This window comes from Panulirus ornatus, chromosome 56, assembly GCF_036320965.1.
Source record: "Panulirus ornatus isolate Po-2019 chromosome 56, ASM3632096v1, whole genome shotgun sequence".
Taxonomy (NCBI): domain Eukaryota; kingdom Metazoa; phylum Arthropoda; class Malacostraca; order Decapoda; family Palinuridae; genus Panulirus; species Panulirus ornatus.
In genome coordinates this window covers 7,980,044-8,004,140 of record NC_092279.1, presented here as the reverse complement: position 1 = coordinate 8,004,140, position 24,097 = coordinate 7,980,044, and the positions used below count along the sequence as shown (strand labels likewise).

Below are 24,097 nucleotides of genomic sequence, written 5' to 3'. Positions count from 1 at the left end.
ACATCACAGGGGGGAGGGCCCGGTAGCAAGCGTTGTAGGGGGTTGGCGGGAGAAAGGGCCCGTCTTGACCATGGAATGGTGAGGGCGTAGAATGGGGGCAGGGAGGGAGGGGGACGAAAAACGGGACACTGAAGGGCGTCAAACTGGGTAGCGAGGGGGAGTGGGGGAGAGAGATGAAGGCAGGAAAGGGAGTATGAGAAGGGCACATCAAGCCGGGCAGGATGAGGAATGGTGAATGGGATGGAGGGGCTCAAAGGACGGCAGAGGAGATGGGTGAGGGTGGTGGGAAGGAAACAAGGGACTGCGGAATGGGTAGAGAAAAGGCGGGACAGTAGGACAGTGGAAGAAGACATAGAGAGGCTGGACTGGGTGGTTGGAGTAGGACAGTGGGAGAGGACAGGGAGAGAGGCAGGGCAGTGGGAGAGGACATGGAGAGGGTCAGGACAGTGGGAGAGGACAGGAGAGGGTCAGGACAGTGGGAGAGGACAGGAGAGGGTCAGGATAGTGGGAGAGGACAAGGAGACGACAAGGAGAGGGTCAGGACAGTGGGAGAGGACAGGAGAACGCTTGGGACGACAGATGTAGGTCATGGTGATACCGGAAGCAGGCCACGCCCACTCTCCCATAACACAACTCGCTCCCTGCTCTTTCCTCTCCCAGAACGCTCTCTCTCTCTCTCTCTCTCTCTCTCTCTCTCTCTCTCTCTCTCTCTCTCTCTCTCTCTCTCTCCCTTCTCTCTCTCTCACAGCCATGTCTCTCTTCAAAACAAGAACAACACAACCTACACCCGTATTGCACTACGATCAAAACGCATCTTTCCAGCCGGGCCTCCGTGCCAACCACGAGGCGCCCCCCCCCCCAACCTCACAACCACGCCTCCATACGAAACCTAACCCCACACTCACCTCTCACGTAACCTCTCTCTCCCTCCCTCCCTCCCCCCAACCCCTTGACACAACCTAACCACCTCACAACAGGCATTCCCAATCACAACCCGTCCTCGTTTTAGCATCCGCCACATCTCAACACAGGCCATAACTCATGATACAACCGTCCCCTCCATCAATTTCACAACATACACTCAGCCCTCTCATACCACACCTTCCTCACCTCACAACATATGCCCACTCAGGCAGCATCTCACTACAGCGGCATAAACCCACTCCAAAAACACATACGTTCCTCCCCCCTCAATATACGTACTCCTCAAAGCGCCTCTCTCTCTCTCTCTCTCTCTCTCTCTCTCTCTCTCTCTCTCTCTCTCTGCAGCTGCTGTCCATCTGTAATTAATTCTCCCGTCGAGTTGCCATGTTTCATATTCCCTCGAGAGAGAGAGAGAGAGAGAGAGAGAGAGAGAGAGAGAGAGAGAGAGAGAGAGAGAGAGGTCACGGGGCCTCATCTCCCCTACATTCGACCGTACCAATAACCTGGATTCTCACATCAAAATTCCCCAACGATTAATTACGAGCATTACAGACCCCGCGGTGTTTGAGTACGACGGCCTGGCCTCTGACCTAACCCTCTTCAAGGGTCTTTTCAAAGACCACGGCATGACACCAAGGGTCGTATTGTCACGCTAAGGGTCACCCCGCCATGTTCAAGGGTCATGGCCCCGTGTTCAAGGGTCATGGCCCCGTGTTCAAGGTCATGGCCCCGTGTTCAAGGGTCATGGCCCCGTGTTCAAGGGTCATGGCCCCATGTTCAAGGGGTCAACATCACTCTTCCCCTGGTGGAGGCGCACGCCGCTCTGGCCCGCTCTTGAACGCAGGCGATGTAAGCGTCCTTCATCCCGGGCGGCGGGGGTCGAGACATGCCTCTACACCAAGGTCTTCCACCGTCCCTAACTCCCCATGAAACATACCCCCTCCTGGGAAGGGGGGCCGATGGACACACCACTTCATTCCGCTTCAATACAATCATATTCTTTTTATATCTATGTTGTTACCCCACCAACTCTCTCTCTACTCGTTAGTCTTACTTAATGGCAAAATCTCATCACAGGTGCTCGTGCGCAGCCAGGTAAGGGGTCTCTCTGGACCGGCGTGTTGTTCTACACCTTCGCTCACCGCGGCAGATGTGGGAGGAGAGGGAAGAACACGCGCAGGTGTGGGAGGAGAGGGAAGAACACACGCAGGTGTGGGAGGAGAGGGAAGAACACACGCAGGTGTGGGAGGAGAGGGAAGAACACACGAAGGTGTGGGAGGAGAGGGAAGAACACACGCAGGTGTGGGAGGAGAGGGAAGAACACGCGCAGGTGTGGGAGGAGAGGGAAGAACACACGAAGGTGTGGGAGGAGAGGGAAGAACACGCGCAGGTGTGGGAGGAGAGGGAAGAACACACGCAGGGAAGAAGACCAAAGACACACGTGTAGAAGCTGTTCTGTGGAACTGATAGATCAAAGGATCGAGTATTGTGGGGCGTGACTTGGGGGGGGGGGGATGAACAGCTAGGGTTGTTGCTGGCTGTAAGCCGGATGCCCCGTCCGGATGTCGAACACAGGACCGCTATCATTAGTGAGTCACAGACTGAACCCGATGCACCACGGAGGCTCCTCTCTCTCTCTCTCTCTCTCTCTCTCTCTCTCTCTCTCTCTCTCTCTCTCTCTCTCTCTCCCCCCTCTATGTGTGTGTGCGTGTGTGTGTGTGTGTGTGTGTGTGTGTGTTGGGGGGGTCGGAGGGAGGGAAGGTAAGAAGTTCAAAGCCAAAGAGCCTTCCCATTCCCCCCTAACCCCAGCCAAGCCACTCATAGCTTTACCATTCCCCTTCCCCTTCCCCTTCCCCATCACCTCCCTTACCCAACGTCTCTTAACCCCTCCCTCCCCCCCACCCCCCACCTTTCCCATACGATCATGTTTACCTCGTGTACGTACACAATCAATCTCCATGTGTGTACACACCCACGCCCACACGACTGTCCGGTCATGTGTACATACAGTTCTACATATGTACATATGTGTGTGTGTATATATGTACTCCAGGAAAAAAAAACATACGAGGCTTCTGATGTCTCTCCCCAGCAACTGCTGGGAGACCTGAATCCATTTTCTTTTTGAAGTTGTTGATGTTATAGTTTCGTACATTACATTCGTACGTAATATTATAGTTTCGTAAGAACACCTTAAATACGTCACAATGACCCTTGGGTCAGGTCAGAGGTCAGGTCACTACAGCATCTATACAAGGTCATCCCTTCGTGCTCAAGGGTTGACCTAACAATAATGGAATTCTGAGATGGCCATTAACGCCACGTGAAGGTAATCAAGTGAAAAGTAATTACCCACACTGTCACGTGTCCCGCGACGCCCAGCAGGGACTGAACTGTCCCATCATCCCAGACCTGGGACCACGGGACTGACTGCCCCATCATCCCAGACCTGGGACCCTATGTGGCTGGGATACTGTGGCCAGACTTAAGGGAAAGAGAGAACCTCATGGGTAAATAAACCTTACTACTGGGGGCCATAAAGGCGACTTTACCTTCTAAATTCAAGGAAAACGGGACCTCTATGAAGATAAAGCGGTGAATAAACCTTACTGTCGAGTGGTATAAAGGCGACTTTTCCCTCCTTTCCCCTTCCCTGGGCATAAAGATAACCCGTACACGGTGAAATATAAGATTACCGCCTTTATGAACACATTGGAATTAACGAAGTTGGCAAGGCTAACTGCTAATTACGGAAACTATAAACTCAGAACTTTAACTTGGCACAGATGAAGGAGGCGACGTACACAAGAGGAAACCTGTTAATTCAAATGACCGTAATACAGGGAGCGAGATGTATGCAAATTAGCAAAAGAGAATACAACGAAATGTGCGCGGAGGAAGACGCCACGAAGTGACCCGTAGTTAAGACAAGTGTTTGTGTGTGTGTGTGTGTGTGTGTGTGTGTGTGTGTGTGTGTGTGTGTCATGTTCCAGAACCGTAGGTTAATTTCTACGTCCAGGACGCCTTACGTTTTCGATGGTCCAGAACGCTGGAATTTCCAGGACGCTGGAACTGTTACCTGAACCTTCCTGCCTGGCTGGAAGACAACACCCCCCCCCACCCCCCCACACTCAAACATGCACACCCCCTGTCCTCCCCCTCCCTGTGTCTCGCAACACACATAGCCGTACGTCAAGGTGTACGTCAAGGGGTACGTCAAGGTGTGCGTCAAGGGGTACGTCAAGGTGTGCGTCAAGGTGCACGTACGTCAGGGTGTAAGTAGGTTAAGGTGTATGTCAAGGTGCACGTACGTCAAGGTGTACGTAAGTCAAGGTGTGCGTACGTCAAGGTGTACGTACGTCAAGGTGTACGTACGTCAAGGTGTACGTACGTCAAGGTGCACGTACGTCAAGGTGTACGTTTCTGGCATCAAATCCTTCACCTTTCGCGTCGCGTCCTCTGCAACACCCCCCCCCCCTCCCCCTCCCCCCCCATGCAACCCACACGTCACTCCTCCTTTTCCAAACCTTCAATCACTTCAGGAAACAGGTCGAATAACAGGTCCCCCTCCTCTCCTCTCTAAACCCCCCCCCCCCACCCACCCGTTAACGAGGGGGTGATTCTGGCCTGTGGTCACAACGGTAGCGAAACCCCCCCCCCCCCCTACCACAACAACACCCTTTCCAGACACCCCCGCCCCCCCCCCATTCCGTTAAAGGAAAAGGTCCTGGAATCGTTAACGGCCATTTAGAGGAGCGAAGACAATCAGTGTGATAACCTGGCCACTAATGTACAGAGAAAGTACACTTCCCAGGGTCATTACTGTAATGTACAGAGAAAGTACACTTCCCAGGGTCATTACTGTAATGTACAGAGAAAGTACACTTCCCAGGGTCATTACTGTAATGTACAGAGAAAGTACACTTCCCAGGGTCATTACTGTAATGTACAGAGAAAGTACACTTCCCAGGGTCATTACTGTAATGTACAGAGAAAGTACACTTCCCAGGGTCATTACTGTAATGTACAGAGAAAGTACACTTCCCAGGGTCATTACTGTAATGTACAGAGAAAGTACACTTCCCAGGGTCATTACTGTAATGTACAGAGAAAGTACACTTCCCAGGGTCATTACTGTAATGGATGGGGGTGGGGGGGTAGGGGTAGTACGGCACAGTGGTGTGCTGCCCCTCCACTACGATGTTATGATGTCTCTCTACCTCCACCTACATCTTTGGGCTTCAGTGTACGTGTTGACCCCAGTTCAGACCCTCCTCCACTCAGCATATAGTCTACATCACTCAGTATAGTCTACATCACTCAGCATAGACTACATTACTCAGTATAGGCTAAATCACTCAGTATAGTCTACATCACTCACCTAGTCTACATCACTCAGCATAGTCTACATCACTCAGTATAGTCTACATTACTCAGTACAGTCTACATTACTCAGCATGGTCTACATCACTCAGCATAGGCTAGATCACTCAGCATAGGCTAAATCACTCAATATAGTCTACATCACTCAGCATAGTCTACTTTCCTCAGCAGTCTACATCATTCAGCATAGCCTTCATTACTCAGCAGTCTACATCACTCATCATAGTCTACATCACGTAGCAGTCTACATCACTCAGCATAGTCTACATCACTCAGTATAGTCTACATTACTCAGTACAGTCTACATTACTCAGCATGGTCTACATCACTCAGCATAGGCTAGATCACTCAGCATAGGCTAAATCACTCAATATAGTCTACATCACTCAGCATAGGCTAGATCACTCAGCATAGGCTAAATCACTCAATATAGTCTACATCACTCAGCATAGTCTACTTTCCTCAGCAGTCTACATCATTCAGCATAGCCTTCATTACTCAGCAGTCTACATCACTCATCATAGTCTACATCACGTAGCAGTCTACATCACTCAGCATAGTTTACATCACTCAGCATAGGCTACATCACTTTGTATAGTCTACAATACTCAGTATAGTCTACATTACTCAGCATAGTCTACATCACTCAGCATATGCTAAATCACTCAGCACAGGCTAAATCACTCGGTACAGTCTACATCACTTAGCATAGTCTACATTACTCAGCAGTCTACATTCCTTAGCATAGTCTACATCACGTAGCAGTCGACATCACTTAGCAGTCTACATTACTCAGCAGAGTCTACATCACTCAGTACAGTCTACATTACACAGTATAGTCTACATTACTCAGCATAGTCTACATCACTCAGCATAGGCTAAATCACTCAGTATAGTCTACATCATTCATCACAGTCTACATCACTCAGTATAGTCTACATCACTCAGCGTAGTCTACATCACTCTGCGAGTCTACATTATTCAGCATAGTCTACATCATTCAGTACAGTCTATATTACTCATCATAGTCTACATCACTCAGCATAGTCTACATCACTCAGTACATTCTACATTACTCATCATAATCTACATCACTTAGCATAGTCTACATCACTCATTATAGTCTACATCATTATAGTCTACATCACTCATTATAGTCTACATCACTCAGCATAGTCTACATCACTCAGTACATTCCACATAACTCATCATAGTCCACATCACTCAGCATAGTCTACATCACTCATCATAGTCTACATCACTCAGTACTCTACACTACTCAGCATAGTCTACATCACTCAGCATAGTCTACATCACTCAGCGCAGTCTACATCACTCTGCGAAGTCTACACTATTCAGCATAGTCTACATCACTCAGTATAATCTACATCACTCATCATAATCTACATCACTCAGCATACTCTACACCACTCAGCATAGTCTACAACACTCAGCAAAATCTACACTCAGCAAAGTCTACATCATTCAGTATAGTCTACATCACTCAGTATAATCTACATCATTCAGTATAGTCTACATCACTCAGTATAATCTACATCAGTCAGCATAGTCTACATCACTCAGGGTGTCTATATCTCTCAGCATAGTCTATAACACTAAGCATAGTCTACATCACTGCAAAGTATACATCATTCAGCATAGTCTACAACACTCAGCATAGTCTCCATTACTCAGCATGTAGCCTACATCACTCAATATAGTCTACATCATTCAGCATAGTCTACATCACTCAGCATGATTACATTAGTCAGTACATAGTCTACATCACTCAGCACAGTCTACATTACTCAGCATATAGTCTACATCACTCAGCATATACTCTACACCACTCAGCACAGTCTACAACACTCAGCAAAATCTACACTCAGCAAAGTCTACATCATTCAGCATAGTCTACATCACTCAGTATAATCTACATCATTCAGTATAGTCTACATCACTCAGTATAATCTACATCAGTCAGCATATTCTACATCACTCAGGGTGTCTATATCTCTCAGCATAGTCTATAACACTCAGCACAGTCTACATCACTGCAAAGTATACATCATTCAGCATAGTCTACAACACTCAGCATAGTCCCCATTACTCAGCATGTAGCCTACATCACTCAAAATAGTCTACATCATTCAGCACAGTCTACATCACTCAGCATGATTACATTAGTCAGTACATAGTCTACATCACTCAGCACAGTCTACATTACTCAGCATATAGTCTACATCACTCAGCATATAGTCTACATCATTCAGCAAATTCTACATCATTCAGCATATAGTCTACATCATTCAGCATAGTCTACATCACTCAGCATGGTCTACATCACTCTTCGAAGTCTATACATCACTTAGGATAGTCTACATCACTCAGCATAGTATACATCAATCTGCGGAGTCTACATTACCCAGCATATAGTCTACATCACTCAGCACACTCTACATCATTCAGCACATTCTACATCATTCAGCATAGTTTATATCAGTCAGCACATTCTACATCATTCAGCATAGTCTACATCAGTCAGCATGCTCTACATCAATCAGCACATTCTTCATCATTCAGCACATTCTACATCACTCAGCATATAGTCTCCCCTTGTTTACCCCACTCTGTGCACCTCAGACAGCCTGGCTCTCTACATTCAACCTGCTTTACATTATCTGAAATTCCTACATCATGCTGGCCTCAACCTGGTCTGGGGGTCCACTATTCTCTCTCTCTCTCTCTCTCTCTCTCTCTCTCTCTCTCTCTCTCTCTCTCTCTCTCTCTCTCTCTCTCTCGTCTACCTTGTTTATGTCTCTCCCAATCTCCCTTACTTCGTTGTATTTCTCTCAGTACTCAACACACATTCCCTACTCTGTTCTGTCTATCTTCCCCCGTTTTCTAATCTCTTATTATCTTTAATCTACTCTATCTACCTTCACTAATCTACTCGTGCTCACATACCCTTGTCTTAAGAGTTGTTTACTCCTCGTTCCCTACCCTTACCCTAACCTCCTCTACTTGCCCTGCTCCCACCGTCTGCCCTTTCCCTACCCTACAGTCGGCCCTTCCTTACCTCAAAGCCCCGCCAGGATGTACGTGATCCACCACGAGTGTACGTGATCCTCCACGAGTGTACGTGATCCACCACGAGTGTACGTGATCCTCCACGAGTGTACGTGATCCACCACGAGTGTACGTGATCCTCCACGAGTGTACGTGATCCACCACGAGTGTACGTGATCCTCCACGAGTGTACGTGATCCACCACGAGTGTACGTGATCCACCACGAGCGTACGTGATCCTCCACGAGTGTACGTGATCCACCACGAGTGTACGTGATCCACCACGAGTGTACGTGATCCACCACGAGTGTACGTGATCCACCACGAGTGTACGTGATCCTCACAGTGTACTGTACCCGTACGTGTGTGTGTGTGTGTGTGTGTGTGTGTGTGTGTGTGTGTGTGTGTGTGTGTGACCTTAACCCAACCATAAACACCATCTTAGGGACTCTCTTCTGCTTTGTTTGTTCTCCTTTGTTCCGTGTTCTTTGTTCTGTGGATCTTTGTTAGAGTTTCTTTGTTCACCTTTCTCTGTCTTTGTTTCAACGGACGAGCTAAAGAAATAGGTGTAAAAGGTGTCTTTTTTGGTGGGGGGAGGGAAGGGAAGGGGGGTGGAAGGATGGGCTGGGAAGGGGGAAGGGAGAACAAAGTGAAAGGAAGGGGGGGAGGGTGATAAAGGTAGAGGATGAAAGTATAGGAAATGGGGGGGGAAAAGGAAGGGTAAAGTGTGGAAGGGGGATGAAAAGGGGGAAGACGGAAGGGCAAACAGGGAACAATGGGATAGAAGAAAAGGGGAGAATTAAGGGGACGATGGATGAGTAGAGCGGAAGGGGGAAAATGGATGAGGGCTTAAACATATATTAGTGGGATAGGATGAACAGAGGAAGAGGAATGAAAGATAGAGAGGAAAAGGAATGGGAGAGGAAGGAGGAGCAGAAGGGAGAGGGGAGGAAGAGGGAGGGAGAGACGATCCATCACGTGATCTCCCTGAACCTCCCTTGCCTTCCAGTATTTATGAAGAAATCATTCCAGGATGTTGCCTCCCTGGAGGGAGGGAGGGAGGGAGGGAGGGAAACCCGCCCCCCTCCTCCTTCCCTCCCTCTCCCCTCCATCTTCATAAATACGTCACCTTAGGAAATACGGCGAGGGAGGCTCACAGTGGCCACTGTACCAGGCAAAACCATGGGGTAGAAGTGGTCCCGGCACACACACACACACACACACACACACACACACACTCACACACACACACACACACACACACACACACTGACACACACACACACACACACACACACACACACACACACACACACACACTGACACACACACACACACACACACACACACTCACACTCACACACACACACATACACACACACTCACACACACACACTCACACTCACACACACACACACATACACACACACTCACACACACACACACACACACACACACTCACACACACACACACACACACACACACACACACACACACACACACACACACACACACACACACACACACACACACACACACACACACACACACACACGACATGCTATCGTCCTGCTGTCGCACACACGCGGACGATTTTCACAAGCGATATAATGGAAACGATAATGATGTAAATTATCGGCTGCTTACTAAATAATAATAATAATAAAAAAAATGGCTTCATGGTAAGTAACGATATTTTTTTCTTTCTTTGTCGATTTTCATTCAAAACTTGAAGTGTTGACCGATAACACGGAAACTTTTGGGATGCTTCAGCGTCAATTACCGATTACGTGGGTATCCGATTACTCCCCGACTGTGCCGATGCACATCCAAGATGTACGTAGGCAACCGATAACCATCCCCCTCCTCCCCCCCCAACACCCATACGTCCGTGGGCCCCCCTGGGTGTCCACGTACACCCCCCCCCCCCCCCAAAGCACATCACCAAGTGTGTCTCCCGCAAATCGTTTTCTTCCACAACAAATTATTTTCCTATTCAAAGTTTTTGAGGGCGATGGGGGAGGGTGGTGGAGGGAGGGGGGGAGGGGGGTAGTGGCGGCGGCATGGGGCACAAAGGCTGGTGAGACACACCCCCACCCCCACCCCCTCCTTCCTCCCCCATCCCCCACCAACCAGACCTGCCCCAACCCCAGGCGGCCCCAGGGGGACACGCACCCATTATCAACCCCCCCCCCTCCCCACCCTCGCCCCCCGGGGGACAGGGCCAGGACATTCCCTAGACACCAAACCTTAGTGGGACGGTCTGGGATGAGACACAGGGCGGGGATGGGACACAGGTCGGGGATGGGACACAGGGCGGGGATGAGACACAGGGCGGGGATGGGACACAGGGCGGGGATGAGACACAGGGCGGGGATGGGACACAGGGCGGGGATGAGACACAGGGCGGGGATGGGACACAGGGCGGGGATGAGACACAGGGCGGGGATGGGACACAGGGCGGGGATGGGACACAGGTCTGGGATGAGACACAGGGCGGGGATGGGACACAGGGCGGGGATGGGACACAGGGCGGGGATGGGACACAGGGCGGGATGGGACACAGGGCGGGATGGGACACAGGTCTGGGATGGGACACAGGGCGGGGATGTGACACAGGGAGGGGATGGGACACAGGTCGGGGATGAGACACAGGTCGGGGATGGGACACAGGTCTGGGATGGGACACAGGTCTGGGATGGGACACAGGTCTGGGATGGGACACAGGGCGGGGATGGGACACAGGGCGGGGATGAGACACAGGTCGGGGATGAGACACAGGGCGGGGATGGGACACAGGGCGGGGATGGGACACAGGTCGGGGATGGGACACAGGGCGGGGATGGGACACAGGTCGCGGATGGGACACGGGATAGCAAAGGGCAAGGACAGGGGACGTTGATAGCGTGGCCTTTGACCTGAGCCGTAAGGGTAAGGTCAGAGGGTCACGTCATCTATACACGAATTCCAATTCAAAATCTATTAGTTCCTGTGTATGGTGGGGACGACTGGCCTGAAAACCATAGATACGTGGGGAAAAAAATGACGACATTGCATTCATTATATCCACTCTACGTGGCATGACGTACATTATAACGAACTAACCATATCTACAATTCACTCGCGTCTGTCTGGCTTCAGCTGACGTGAGAGAGGAATTACGTTTTCGTTAAAGAATCCGCTCCAATCTTCGACATCCAACGTGATCCGGATTACACAGTCGGTGCAACAGGTGGGTGAGGTTCGTGGCCTATCACTCCAACAATCCGGTTCCCAAGTCACATACTTGTCCACGTCACGAGTATCAAGAACGAACAACACTTGGCTGAGGAACGAGACGGGCGTTCCTTGACTCGCGAGTCAGCGAAAATCATTCCTTTAGGAAAGCGCTGAGCAAAAACATGTCCTGCTTATGTGTGTGGCGCAGCAGTTGAGGAGAAACAGAGACAGAGTCGTATACATATACATGCATATAAATATGACCTGGATTACATTTCAGAAGGATCGATACGACACTCGGGGTACACCATTTTGGAGGTCGTGAAGATACACAGAGAACACAGGAGGAGCGGGTCCTCCCAGACGACAGAGTGTAACGTACACATCCAGGACCAGACGCGGTCGAGGGCGATCATCCAGCTATAAACCTCTATCTGTGGCCATGAACAGCTGAGATCATTTCCCCCAACAGCCTCCCATCTTCTCTTCCCCCAACAGCCTCCCATCTTCTCTTCCCCCAACAGCCTCCCATCTTCTCTACATCATCCCTGGTACACCAGACTCCGGAGGTAACGTGAGAGAAATCATCAAATAGAAGCTTTAAATAGCTCCAAGCTCAAGGTTGTGATCAGATGCTACGGAATATAGGAAAAAATATATATACAAAACTGTGTGATCAGGACGATAGATGACTGGATGAAGAAAATATACATAACAGAATGTATATGTACATAATACATGAAGGCACACAAAAAATTTGTACTTGTTCTACCATAATAAACACAATCCCACCTGTACACACCCCTCCAATACCTACTACTCCACCAGCACACACCCCTCCAACAACAACCACTCCACCAGCACACACCCCTCCAACAACCACCACTCCACCAGCACACACCCCTCCAACAACCACCACTCCACCAGCACACACCCCTCCAACAACCACCACTCCACCAGCACACACCCCTCCAACAACCACCACTCCACCAGCACACACCCCTCCAACAACCACCACTCCACCAGCACACACCCCTCCAACAACCACCACTCCACCAGCACACACCCTCCAACAACCATCACTCCACCAGCACACACTCCAACAACCACCACTCCACCAGCACACACCCCTCCAACAACCACCACTCCACCAGCAAACACCCCTTCTATCAACACCACTCCCACCACACACACCCCTCGAACACACCACCCACTCCAACAACCACCACTCCACCAGCACACACCCCTCCAACAACCACCACTCCACCAGCACACACCCCTCCAACAACCACCACTCCACCAGCAAACACCCCTCTAACAACCACCACTCCACCAGCACACACCCCTCTAACAACCACCACTCCACCAGAAACCCTTAACCAAACTCAGGACATCAAACCTGAATCAACCCTCATTCACAAGTCTGACTTCTGGGAAGGACATGTGAGGGAGTTCTCTGAACCGACAACATTGTGAAGGTCACAACTAGTGAAAGACAACCTATTAAAGCCCCACCACACAACTTTCTACCCCGGTGAACTAACTCCCTCCACAACCACCTCAGGTTCCTAACGCCAAGTGAGGCGCTGGTCTAACAGTGAGATGTGGTCTTGCGTCGAGACACTGTCACACAGTGAACTGCTGTCGTGCAGTGAGATGTAGTCTTAAGACACATCTTCTGTGGTAAATTTGTGAACTCGTTGATGCCATCTGGCTCACAGCTCGTGTGCTGACGCACTGATTAAGGCTTCCACCCTCCTGAAAAGCCGAAGGTTGACGGGAGGGGTATGACAACGTACACTCTCCCGCCCGCTCTTCCACACCCTCCTCCGTAGGAACATTATCACGCCTCCCTTGGGGTATACCACGACCCTCCACCCCTCACTCCTAATCCTATGTGGGGCGCGTCAGTCGGAGGCCCCCCCCCCCCCCAAACATAACGACCTGAAAACTAGGCCAAAGCAATTTCCGGACGAGCTACTCACATGGTCAATTTCACCACCACGTGGCAGAAATGACCCGCACGAAACCAGTCGATGACGAAACCCAAATAGGAAAAACCAGGTCAGGCATCTGGAAATGGGACGACGACACGACCTCTGACACCCCACCTCCACCTCCTCCTTGATCCGTGTGTGAGGGTGAGGGGGACACCTACTACAAGGTCAACTCCTCCCGTAAATGACGACAGGGTTTCTTCCTCTCCCTCCCTTCCCCTCCTCCTCTTCCTCCTCCTCCTCCTCCTCTCTCTCTCCCTCCCTCTCAATCGAGGTCTATTGTGCTGGGGGATTCCTTCGATCACCTTCTCCCCAGGGAGGAGGTGTGGAGGCCGCCGCTGCTGGCCGAGAGCCTCCATTGTGTGGGTAACCTCCTCGTCCCACAGCTGTGGGCACACTCCCCTCCTCCTCCTCACACACACACCTGGTGACCAGGGGAGCAGGGAGGAAATACCACTGTGGGGGATTCAACCAAAGTGGCAGATAAGAAGGGAACTGAAGGGTGAAATACACTGAGGGTTAGGGATAGGAGGATAAATGGGGCAGAAATGGATGCCATGTGTGACACCCTCATCATACCTACCCAACTGTAATGCTCCTATTCATCTCAATGTAATAATAATAATAATAATAATAATATTAGTACATTATTCATAATCAAATTTCCTTCTTCCAAGTAACCTGTTCCTCTATCCTCCTCTCCCAAACCTTTCATCTAGCCACACTAACACACGTCTCTCCCTTAATCTCCCCTTTCCATTCTTCCATGAGACTATTTACCATCTTAAGTCACATTCCTCCCCTCCCTCTTACTGTGGGAGCCACTACCCCTATTTCCTTCATAAAACTCCCTCTTCCCTCCCCTGACAATACCCCCATTACTCCCTCCCACACCATCTCTCTCTCACCCTCTCCACTCCCACAGCCTTGTCCCTCTCCTCCATCCTCCCTTTTTATCTCCAACAATAACCTCCTTCTCTCCACCCTCCCCCACCCAGCACAGGAGGCTCGTCTCCCTCCCTCCTCCCAGCTGAGCCAGCCAGCACTCCGACCTCGCTGGTCAAACATTCGTCGGCACCACTTTGGAATCTCCTCATTTTCTCCTTTTCTGTTCCCTCCTTCCTCCCCCTCGCTCGGCATAATGGACTCAACCGGTGTGTACTCTCCTCTTACTCTCCTTCTAACAACCTTAAGGTCTAATATTTCCTTATCTTTTAGTTGGTTGCCGAACCTGTTTTATTTTGGTCTACGTGATTTTTCGTGCGAGTTATTTTCCCGCTTCATTCATGATTCTCTTCGTCCTCCTCATCACCCACCACCCCACCCCAAGATCCTCCTCCTCCCCTGTGTCAATCGCATCACGCATCTCCCCCTTAACTCCTCTCCCCTCCCTCCTGTCTCCTCGACCTCTCACCCTCTCCCCCCGAGCCTCTCCTCCCGCACTTCATCGTCCTCCCGCCGCTCCTCGTCTTTTGCCAGCTTTGTTATCGGATGACTGACGTAGGCTCGAGGGCGCCCCACTCCTAGTTCCTGCCGCAGCATCACAGTCACTCAGGGGCCCTTGTGGCGCAACAGTAGCGGGGAGGGAGGGGGAGAACAGGGGCCCGTGGAGGGGGCGCTGAGGGTCGGGGAGGGAGAAGGGGGAGAGTGAAGTGGGCCTGGAAGGAAGATAAAGATCCTGGCAGGTAAGCAGCTATGGAGGAGGAGGAGGAGGAGGAGGAGGAGGAGGAGGAGGAGGAGGAGGAGGAGGCCACACGGAGGGAGGAAGCAGGTGTGGGACTCCATGAAGGGAGGCGATCACGCTGGGCACGGACGTACGCACGGAGGGACGTGAGGGCAGGGACGTGCGTCACGGCATCTGCTGGGGGGGACCGGCGGACCACGTCCGTCCCCCCCCCCCCCCCCCCCCACTTGAGGAGCCTCTTAGGTATAAAACCCTAATTGCTGCCTCGCCTTCTGGGAGGGCGGGGAGACGAGGCCTGCAAGCCAGTCGTCACCTGCCGTTAATGATGGTCTTAACGCCCTTCCTCCTCCTCCTCCTCCTCCTCCTCCCCAACCAACCCTCCTCCTCCTCCCACACGTGATTATACTCCTCAACCACGTCACCAGGAGCTCCCTTCCATGTCGTGAAACTAGAGAGCCACTGCAAGAAACGAAACCTTATAATAACTGATACAGACGTGTACGAAGAGGGAAGACTCAAGGATGTAAAGAAAATTTTAGAATATGTTAAGAAAACTGAAGAACACACACACAGCGGGTCTTTTACTTTACATCTCGCACACGTCTCGCCTTCAGTTTCTTTCTCTGTCGAGGTCAGACGAGGTCAAAGGTCCCTTGTAAGTTGGCGTACCTGACCACACCAGGGCAAGGGGGTCGACTTCAAGACCATCGCAACGCGCTTCCTCCTCCTCCTCAGCTTTGGTCACACGAAAGGACTAAAAACAACAACATAAAAACAAAAACAAAAAACGTTTCTTTACAGCAGCTTAACGCATGGTGTTTGTGTCAATGTTTCGTGCTACCACGACCACCACAACAACCACACGAATCTCACGTCGTGAGCTCAGAACACCACAAAGAACACAAGTGACATTTGAATATAATTCTACCTTTTCTCTGACTCTGTCTCTAACTTAAAAAAAAATGTTTTTTCATCAACTTTGTACGACAGCCTATTATAAACTGATAAAGAGTAACGAAAACTCTTGTAAAACGATAATACATAAATGATAAAAAGACACAGCTATGTATCATGGTTGTGTTGTGAGGTCATTATAGAGTACAGGGTCTGACCTCAGCTGGTCACAGCAGTACAAGTGTGATCGTCAGGGACGTCTCCTGTGTTCCTTCTTCTGGAAATTGGACAGCGGAGCACCTCTGGTCCTTCCATGAGACACGAGATATTTTCAAGTGAATCATCACATGATATTAAGGGGATACGATCACCCCAGTGGGCTCCTCTGACTGTGTGGGACACGACCAAGTTCTTCTGTACTCCGTCACCCAACCTTACCCTTCACATGACCTCTGTTAAAGGTTCCAAATAATAATAATAATAATAATAATAATAATAATAATAATAACTGAACCTGTTCAGGTATTCCTGTAGCTTCTACACAAACATGATAAAATTCACACCAAGATTTTTCCCCTCACCAACGTACATAGACAATGTCACAATTAGCGTGAATCAGGCGTCTGTCTGTCTGTTGGATACGCGCCCATGTGAGCTGCGTTTTCGACAAGGAAGCTCTCTCTCTCTCTCTCTCTCTCTCTCTCTCTCTCTCTCTCTCTGGTCAGATAAACCTGATACGTTCGTCTAACTTTCTTTTATCCTTGTCTTACCCCTGATAACGTACCAAGTTCCCGAGCAATTAATACGAGCGGGAGACGAAAGCTTTTGAGTCCCTCATCCACACCCGTACTGGCTTCGTCTGTTGCTAACTTTGAGGGGGAGGAGGGGAAGAGAGGGAGTGAGGGGGGGTAAGGCTTCAGAAGTGGAGGAAACTTAAACAACTTTTGGAACTTACACACAAAAAAATTTAAGCTAGATTGCGAAAGTATAACTTTTCATTTTTCAAGTGGGGGGAGAGAGAGAGAGCCCACAGCAGGCCCTCCCCCCTCCAAGCGCCTCTCTTCAGAAGAGCGAGAGTTTGTTTACAAAGTCTGTTTTATTACAGACTCCCAAGAAAATGTAGAGTCACGACTGAGGAGGATATTAAGGATTGCTTCCTGCGTGGAACTGCTTCATTAATTCACATACTCGACCGTCCTGTGTTCGCACATCACGTCTTATCCATCGTCGTCTTCACCGTACGTGTGGCGCGGAGAGATACATCAGCACGGACGAGTCTGTGTGTATAAACTACAACAACAACATTTTCTTTCATCTACTCATCCTCGTCCGGTTTCGTCTCTCCGTATCGGGACTTTTATCAAAACATCAAACACTCCAGGCTCGCGGGATACACATCTCCTCTTTGTTTCATTGATAACAGATCATAACTCGCGTCTATTGTCTCAGTGAGGAAGGTCTGCGAGGCGATGTCCACGTAACGAACGCTCTGAATTCGTATCACGTTTTCCTTTGATGTCGCAACAAGACTCAATTGATCTATTGTTGGCACAGCTTCTGTAAACCTGAAAGATGCCGTCGCTCACACTCACTTTATACAGCCAATGGGGCTAATTATATCGGCCAAATCCCACAGTCTGTGGTCAGGTTAGGAGGTCCTTACTCACATCAGACCCGCCTGAGAGCTGTGGTCTGGGATGGCGCTGCGGAAAGAGGTCGTGGCAGAGTGTGACAAGATGTGGGGAAAACTGAATATATAAATGTGATCAGTGTAGCCCGTCGAGATGTGAGGCGACGCTAGAGAGAGAGAGAGGGAGGGAAAGCAAAGACACTCATTAAGATCCGGGTTTAACACAGGTAAACATGGGTTAGAAAGGTGAGGGGAATGTGGGTTTAGTGAGGACCACGGAACGTACGTAGAGAGGTCATCAGATACTATGTCGTCGAAGTGATCTTCTGTAAGAACACAACAACCATCGACCATTGTGGGGTTTGTGGCACCTACCAGTGGTCATCCCGTCGCTAAATATCACATGTAATCACCACCACAAATTCTACAACTTGTTATCATGACGAACCTTCCTGTCTTGTGACTTCCTGTCTTACTTGTGACGTACGATAGTTAACATCAGTTCGTGATGACCACAATTATACTGTCCGGTCGTTTAGTCCCGTCTCTCCCTGTCTTCCTTGTGGTTAAGTGTGAGGTTTTCTGACCTTTACCTGCTCCCACATGCTTACTTTAACATCTGCCAGAGGGTCTGTCTCTCGACCAGGCCGGCTGCCAGTCTCCCCCAGAGTCTCTCTCGCTCAAGATCTCTGCAGGTTTTTTCTCAACCACACACACACACACACACACACACACAAACAGAGCAACGCTGGCCCCTCTCGCCACCACCCACACTACGAGGAGACCCCGTGAAAAATTCACACACACACACACACACACACACACACACACACACACACACACGCACATAGTCGAGTTTAAGGTCAGTGAACCGCGTCCTGCTCCCCCATCAAGCAGCGGTGGACACGACTATTTTTTTTCCCCCAGAGCGGATCAAATACCCGAACCTCCGAGACCTCGACCTTAACGAAACCCATTTTTTTTTTTTTTCGATCAAAGCGACTGATATAAAACCGTGCGTCTCATTAATACCATATTGAGCCGTGTGTGTGTGTGTGTGTGTGTGTGTGTGTGTGTGTGAAATCAGTTGATAAATGTCCTTTAAATACGTCGTACAGCGCCAACTGCATTAGGGTTCCGTCATAACTGTGTCTGATGGCGGTGGATGGTAGTGGTGATGGTGGTTGGAGATGGTGGATGGTGGTGGTGCTGGTAGTTGGTGATGGTAGTTGGTGGAGAGTGTTATGATGGTGAAGATTCACCATCTGCTGGGGGGCTAGGCAGGCGTAAGCCACCACCTCGGTATACGCTCAGCAGGTTTAAAGGTCCCCGGATAACGCTAACGATTCAGCAAAACAACACGCGAGATAGATACGCACGGAGAAAGAAAGAGAGAGAGAGAGAGAGAGAGAGAGAGAGAGAGAGAGAGAGAGAGAGAGAGAGAGAGAGAGAGAGAGAGAGGGTGGGGGGGAGGAGTCTTCCTTGACACCAGACACCTGAGGAAAACCTGATACAGAAAACGTTGTGCGGTCGTATTTTTGGCGGGTAACAAGCTTTACGTTTCCCCACAATGTTTCCAGCCCGCTGTAAAAATGGTCCTCCACTGATAAGGCTGCATATTCCCTCCTCGCAAAAATGGCACATATATATATATATATTTTTTTTTCCCTCCTCCTCCTCCTCCTTCTCCTTCATCTTCTTCTTTCCTTTTGTCTTGATGCGGCAAGCTCTGACTGGCTGAGAGAGAGAGAGAGAGAGAGAGAGAGAGAGAGAGAGAGAGAGAGAGAGAGAGAGAGAGAGAGAGAGAGAGAGACAACTCTTACAGAGTACCGTTTTAGAGGCGAGTGTTTTGGTGAGGATGTGGAGGAGGCAGACGTGTCTGGAAACAGGAAGAAAAAAACCTAGGTCGTGATGACAGCATCTGGAGGCGAGGAGGAAGGGTGTTAAAATATATATATATACATTCCAGGAGGAGGAGGAGGAGGAGGAAGGAGGAGGAGGAGGAGGAGGAGGAAGGAGGAGGAAGGAGGAGGAAAGACAGAAGTATCAGAAACCATAAATATAATCAGGAAGAGCTCCATGCTGGATTTCACGACGAAAGTGGAAAAAAAATGCCATAAATATTCCCTCCCTCTTTCCCCCGAGCGTTTTTTTTTTCTTTTTCCGTGCGTACGTGTGACTTGACTGGAGCGTGTGGGGGCTGGTGGATGGGGCTCGCTTCCATCATGGGATGTCCTGGAGACATCGCGCGGCGCTGGAGGGAGTTCCTGGGTGATCAATGGAGAGAAAGGGAGTGAGGGAGGGAGGGAAGAGGACGAGGGAGGATGAATAGAAGGGAGAGAAGGCAAAGATAAGAGATAATAGTTAAGAAAGAGAGAAATAAGACAGATCTCGCCGACAGTCACGAAGACACCACAACCCCAGGCCCTGGTCAGCTCTGACGAGCCATCTGCAGGAGGTCCTCAGGTGGACATTGAGGACAAACCTCGACACATCTGGAACACCAACACATGAACACTCATACTGGAAGTGTACCTAACTACCCTTAAGACCTCTCATGACCTTAAACCCTACCTTCCCGTGACGCTAGGGGGCGTAGTGGGTCAAAGTTCTCAGAGGTCAGGTCATACGAGACGAGACAATTCTCCTGGTATACAAGACGAGGGATTCCAGTACGGAAACCCAGCTACTCTGACGACGTAAAATATCTTTTAAGTTACTAACCAACACAGAAACCATCGTGACCTAAGAGTAAGACAACCATCAGGGACTCTGCAATCCGTTTTCGAAGCTACAGGATGGGTCGCGTGTGGAACCGTTGTCCGTGTCTCCGTGGCTCCTCCTCCTCCTCCTCCTCCTGCTGCTGCTGGTGCCCCTCTCTATGTTTCGATCCCTTCCCTCCTCAGCCACTTGCCTCCACAAAGGGGACTTCCAACCCTCGTGTAACCCTAACTGGAGTCCAGCTCTAAGACTACAGGCGGGTCCAAGTGCCACTTACTAGATAAGGGATGAGTGCTTGTGAGTGTCTTGAGAGGGAGGGAGGTGAGAGAACACTGACACTTGCTCTCCCTCACTCTCCCTCTCCCAGGACGTAACTTGTCGACCTCTCACTCATTCTGTCTATTACGCATCTATCTACCTGTCCTCTGGCCTCGATGGCCTCCCCATGGAAGGAATGACTCGTCCCAAATTTTTTTTTCTATTTTCCAGTGCCCTGTACTGGCCTACACCTCGCTCTGGAGCATCATCACCAGCGAATTACCGTTAGGATCGGAAACCCATCTGGTTGCCGAGGATTCCCGCCCATAAACCAGGAATCACTGCAGTCATTTCACCCAAAGGGAAATACATATATATATATAATACATAACATTATGAAGGCAATCCCAACAACCTGTCACTCTGGGTTATAGCGACGGGTCGATGATGGTGTGTGAACATCGCTATCACAAAACTATGCAGTTGTAGAGGCTACTTTAACCTTAGCACATTTGGCTTGCTATTGTCTTAAAACCCTGAAAAAAGGATAATTTAGCGGATGAGAAACACAGACAGTTCAGTGATGAATGGGGAACCAAGGGAGGAGGAGGAGGGCGAATCTGGGCGATGTTTTGTGACTTCGTCAAATGATTCGATTCGTTTTCAAGATTAAAATTCTTTTCATATACGACACACAAGGGATCCACAACCTTCCTTAATCGACTCCTTGTATCAATGCTCTTATGGAATCGTATTTTGGGTGCCAATCTATAGCTAGGTATACTACAGTATACTTGGGTATACAAGAAGTGGGGAGACTATGACAATGTATACTAAGGGGTACATGTATCTATGTATACTATGGATACACGTACCTAAATATATTACGGGTACATGTATCTATGTATACGAGGTGGTACATGTGTCTTTGTATACTGGGCAGTACATGAGTCTATGTATAATGGAGGTAAATATACCGGGGTGACTTGTAGACATAACATAATGTATGGTTGGTAGATGGTTACTATAGCAGTGACGGAGGTGGGTACACTATGATGAGTAACACCACAACTGGGTGTACACTCGCTAGTAACACCACACCTGGGTGTACACTCGCTAGTCACACCACACTTGGGTGTACACTCGCTAGTCACACCACACCTGGGTGTACACTCGCTAGTCACACCACACCAGTGTGTACACTCACTCGTTACACCACAGCTGGGGGTACACTCGCTAGTCACACCACACCTGATTGTACACTCGCTAGTCACACCACACCTGGGTGTACCATGGATGATGTACTGTGTACATCACGTTCTTTGGCTGTGGTAGCTACAGCACCAGTATGTACAGAGGACTGTGTTCTACCCCCTGGCTGTACTACAGTAATGTACATATACTCAGGCCAGGTGGACTGTGGCTAAAAGTCCTACAGCTGAATGTACTAAGGCCTCAATGTACCGCGGGATGTGTTACAAGTCTGGATGTACTATAACTGGGTGTACTGTAAAGTTCTTCTGCTCAATTGTACATTAAAACATCGCCCTGATTTGCCAAATTCGATGAAGGTGAAAATTTGATGATACTTTCCCAGTGATGTGATGATGATGATGATGATGATGATGATGACCATGACAGCACTAGTGATGGTGACGGTGAGGATGCTGACGATGAGAAAATGAATGACGATGCGGATGAGGTGGATAGAAATCATCACAATATGATGGTATATGGGGGGCGTTCGAGGATGCGTGAAGTGACAGCTTGCCGAAGATGGCGTTCAAGGCACTCATGATAAAGTGACAAGTCAAGCAGAAAGAAGAAGAAGAAGAGCATCTAACAAGCCGTATGCGACCTAAACAACCACACAAACTACCTCGTTCTACTCCGCAACGAACAGTACAATCGTTAACAAATGTCATGGAAACTTTTTTTTCTTCATAAAAAAACATAAATATGCTTAATATTTATTTAGGATCTGAATCTAATGAGTTAAATATTGATAATGTTAACATCAACGAGAAACATAAGGAAAGTAACGTGTTACTTCTTTAACATCAACGAGAAACATAAGGAAAGTAACGTGTTACTTCATTAACATCAACGAGAAACATAAGGAAAGTAACGTGTTACTTCATTAACATCAACGAGAAACATAAGGAAAGTAACGTGTTACTTCATTAACATCAACGAGAAACATAAGGAAAGTAACGTGTTACTTCAGTGTTCAGAGCTAAGGTCCAATCTGTCTCTGTGAAATTTCAGAATATATCAATACCATAACTTCAGACATAAAAATGAAATGAAATTACGAATCTGCTTAATATTCTTCTTCTTAACGAGATGGAACCAGAAGATAGCCTTATCTTCTCTTAAATCAGTTATCGACCAATTAATAATGTTCTGAATTCATTTACTTCATTCTTAATATGAAAAACAAGCGAGCTAATTAGTGCACTGAAGTTACTCTTGTTTTTAAGGCACTGCTGAAATCAACCATTAACTTAACATTTTCTGTAAATAATATCTCAAGCGTGTTATGTACGTGCGCATATATATATATATATATATATATATATATATATATATATATATATATATATATATATATATATATATTAAAACCATGCAATTATCTATCCAACATATGAACATGAAGAGGGGCTAATCTCTCCCTTCTGTCTTCAACATTGATCGAGATGTTTATTATCATTATTATTATTATTATTATCATTATTATCATTATTATTATTATCATTACTATTATCATTATCATCATTATTATTATTATCATTATTATTAGTGATTATTATTATTGACATTATTATTATCATTATTACTAATCATTATTATCATTATCTTTACTGTTATTAGTATTATCATTTAAAAATCCCATTTCATAGGACCTGTGAACATGACAACGAGTGACCAGCGAAGTAGCAGAAGCAGTAGGTGGATGGTAGCTTAGATCGCACTTAGCCGCTACATTGAGAGCAGCTGATAATACTATACCCACACAAAGAGTGACTGACAGAAACATATATATGCTAGTCCCTATCTAGATTTCATATTGACCTGGGCTGGATCTCTTACGATCCCTCTGACACTGTTCTGGCTAGGAAAGGAAGGTTGTGATGGGAGTCAACCAAAGAAGAGAACGTCATTAATATACGGGTGTGTGTTGACAGAAAATGGGTCGGGGGTGACAACTGAAAATATGAAAGAATAATGTAGACAGATATTGTATGAAGTAGGAGGGAGCGGGATATGTGACAATAACACATTACATGTGTGTCTGTGTCTCTGTGTGTATA

At 48.5% G+C, this 24,097-nt stretch overlaps 1 protein-coding gene across 14 annotated transcripts in view; it reads right to left on the bottom strand.

The window, feature by feature from the left end:
* Positions 1–24,097, bottom strand: part of Rdl (Resistant to dieldrin) — a 386,180-nt gene that overhangs the window by 151,216 nt on the left and 210,867 nt on the right. The window lies entirely within an intron of this gene.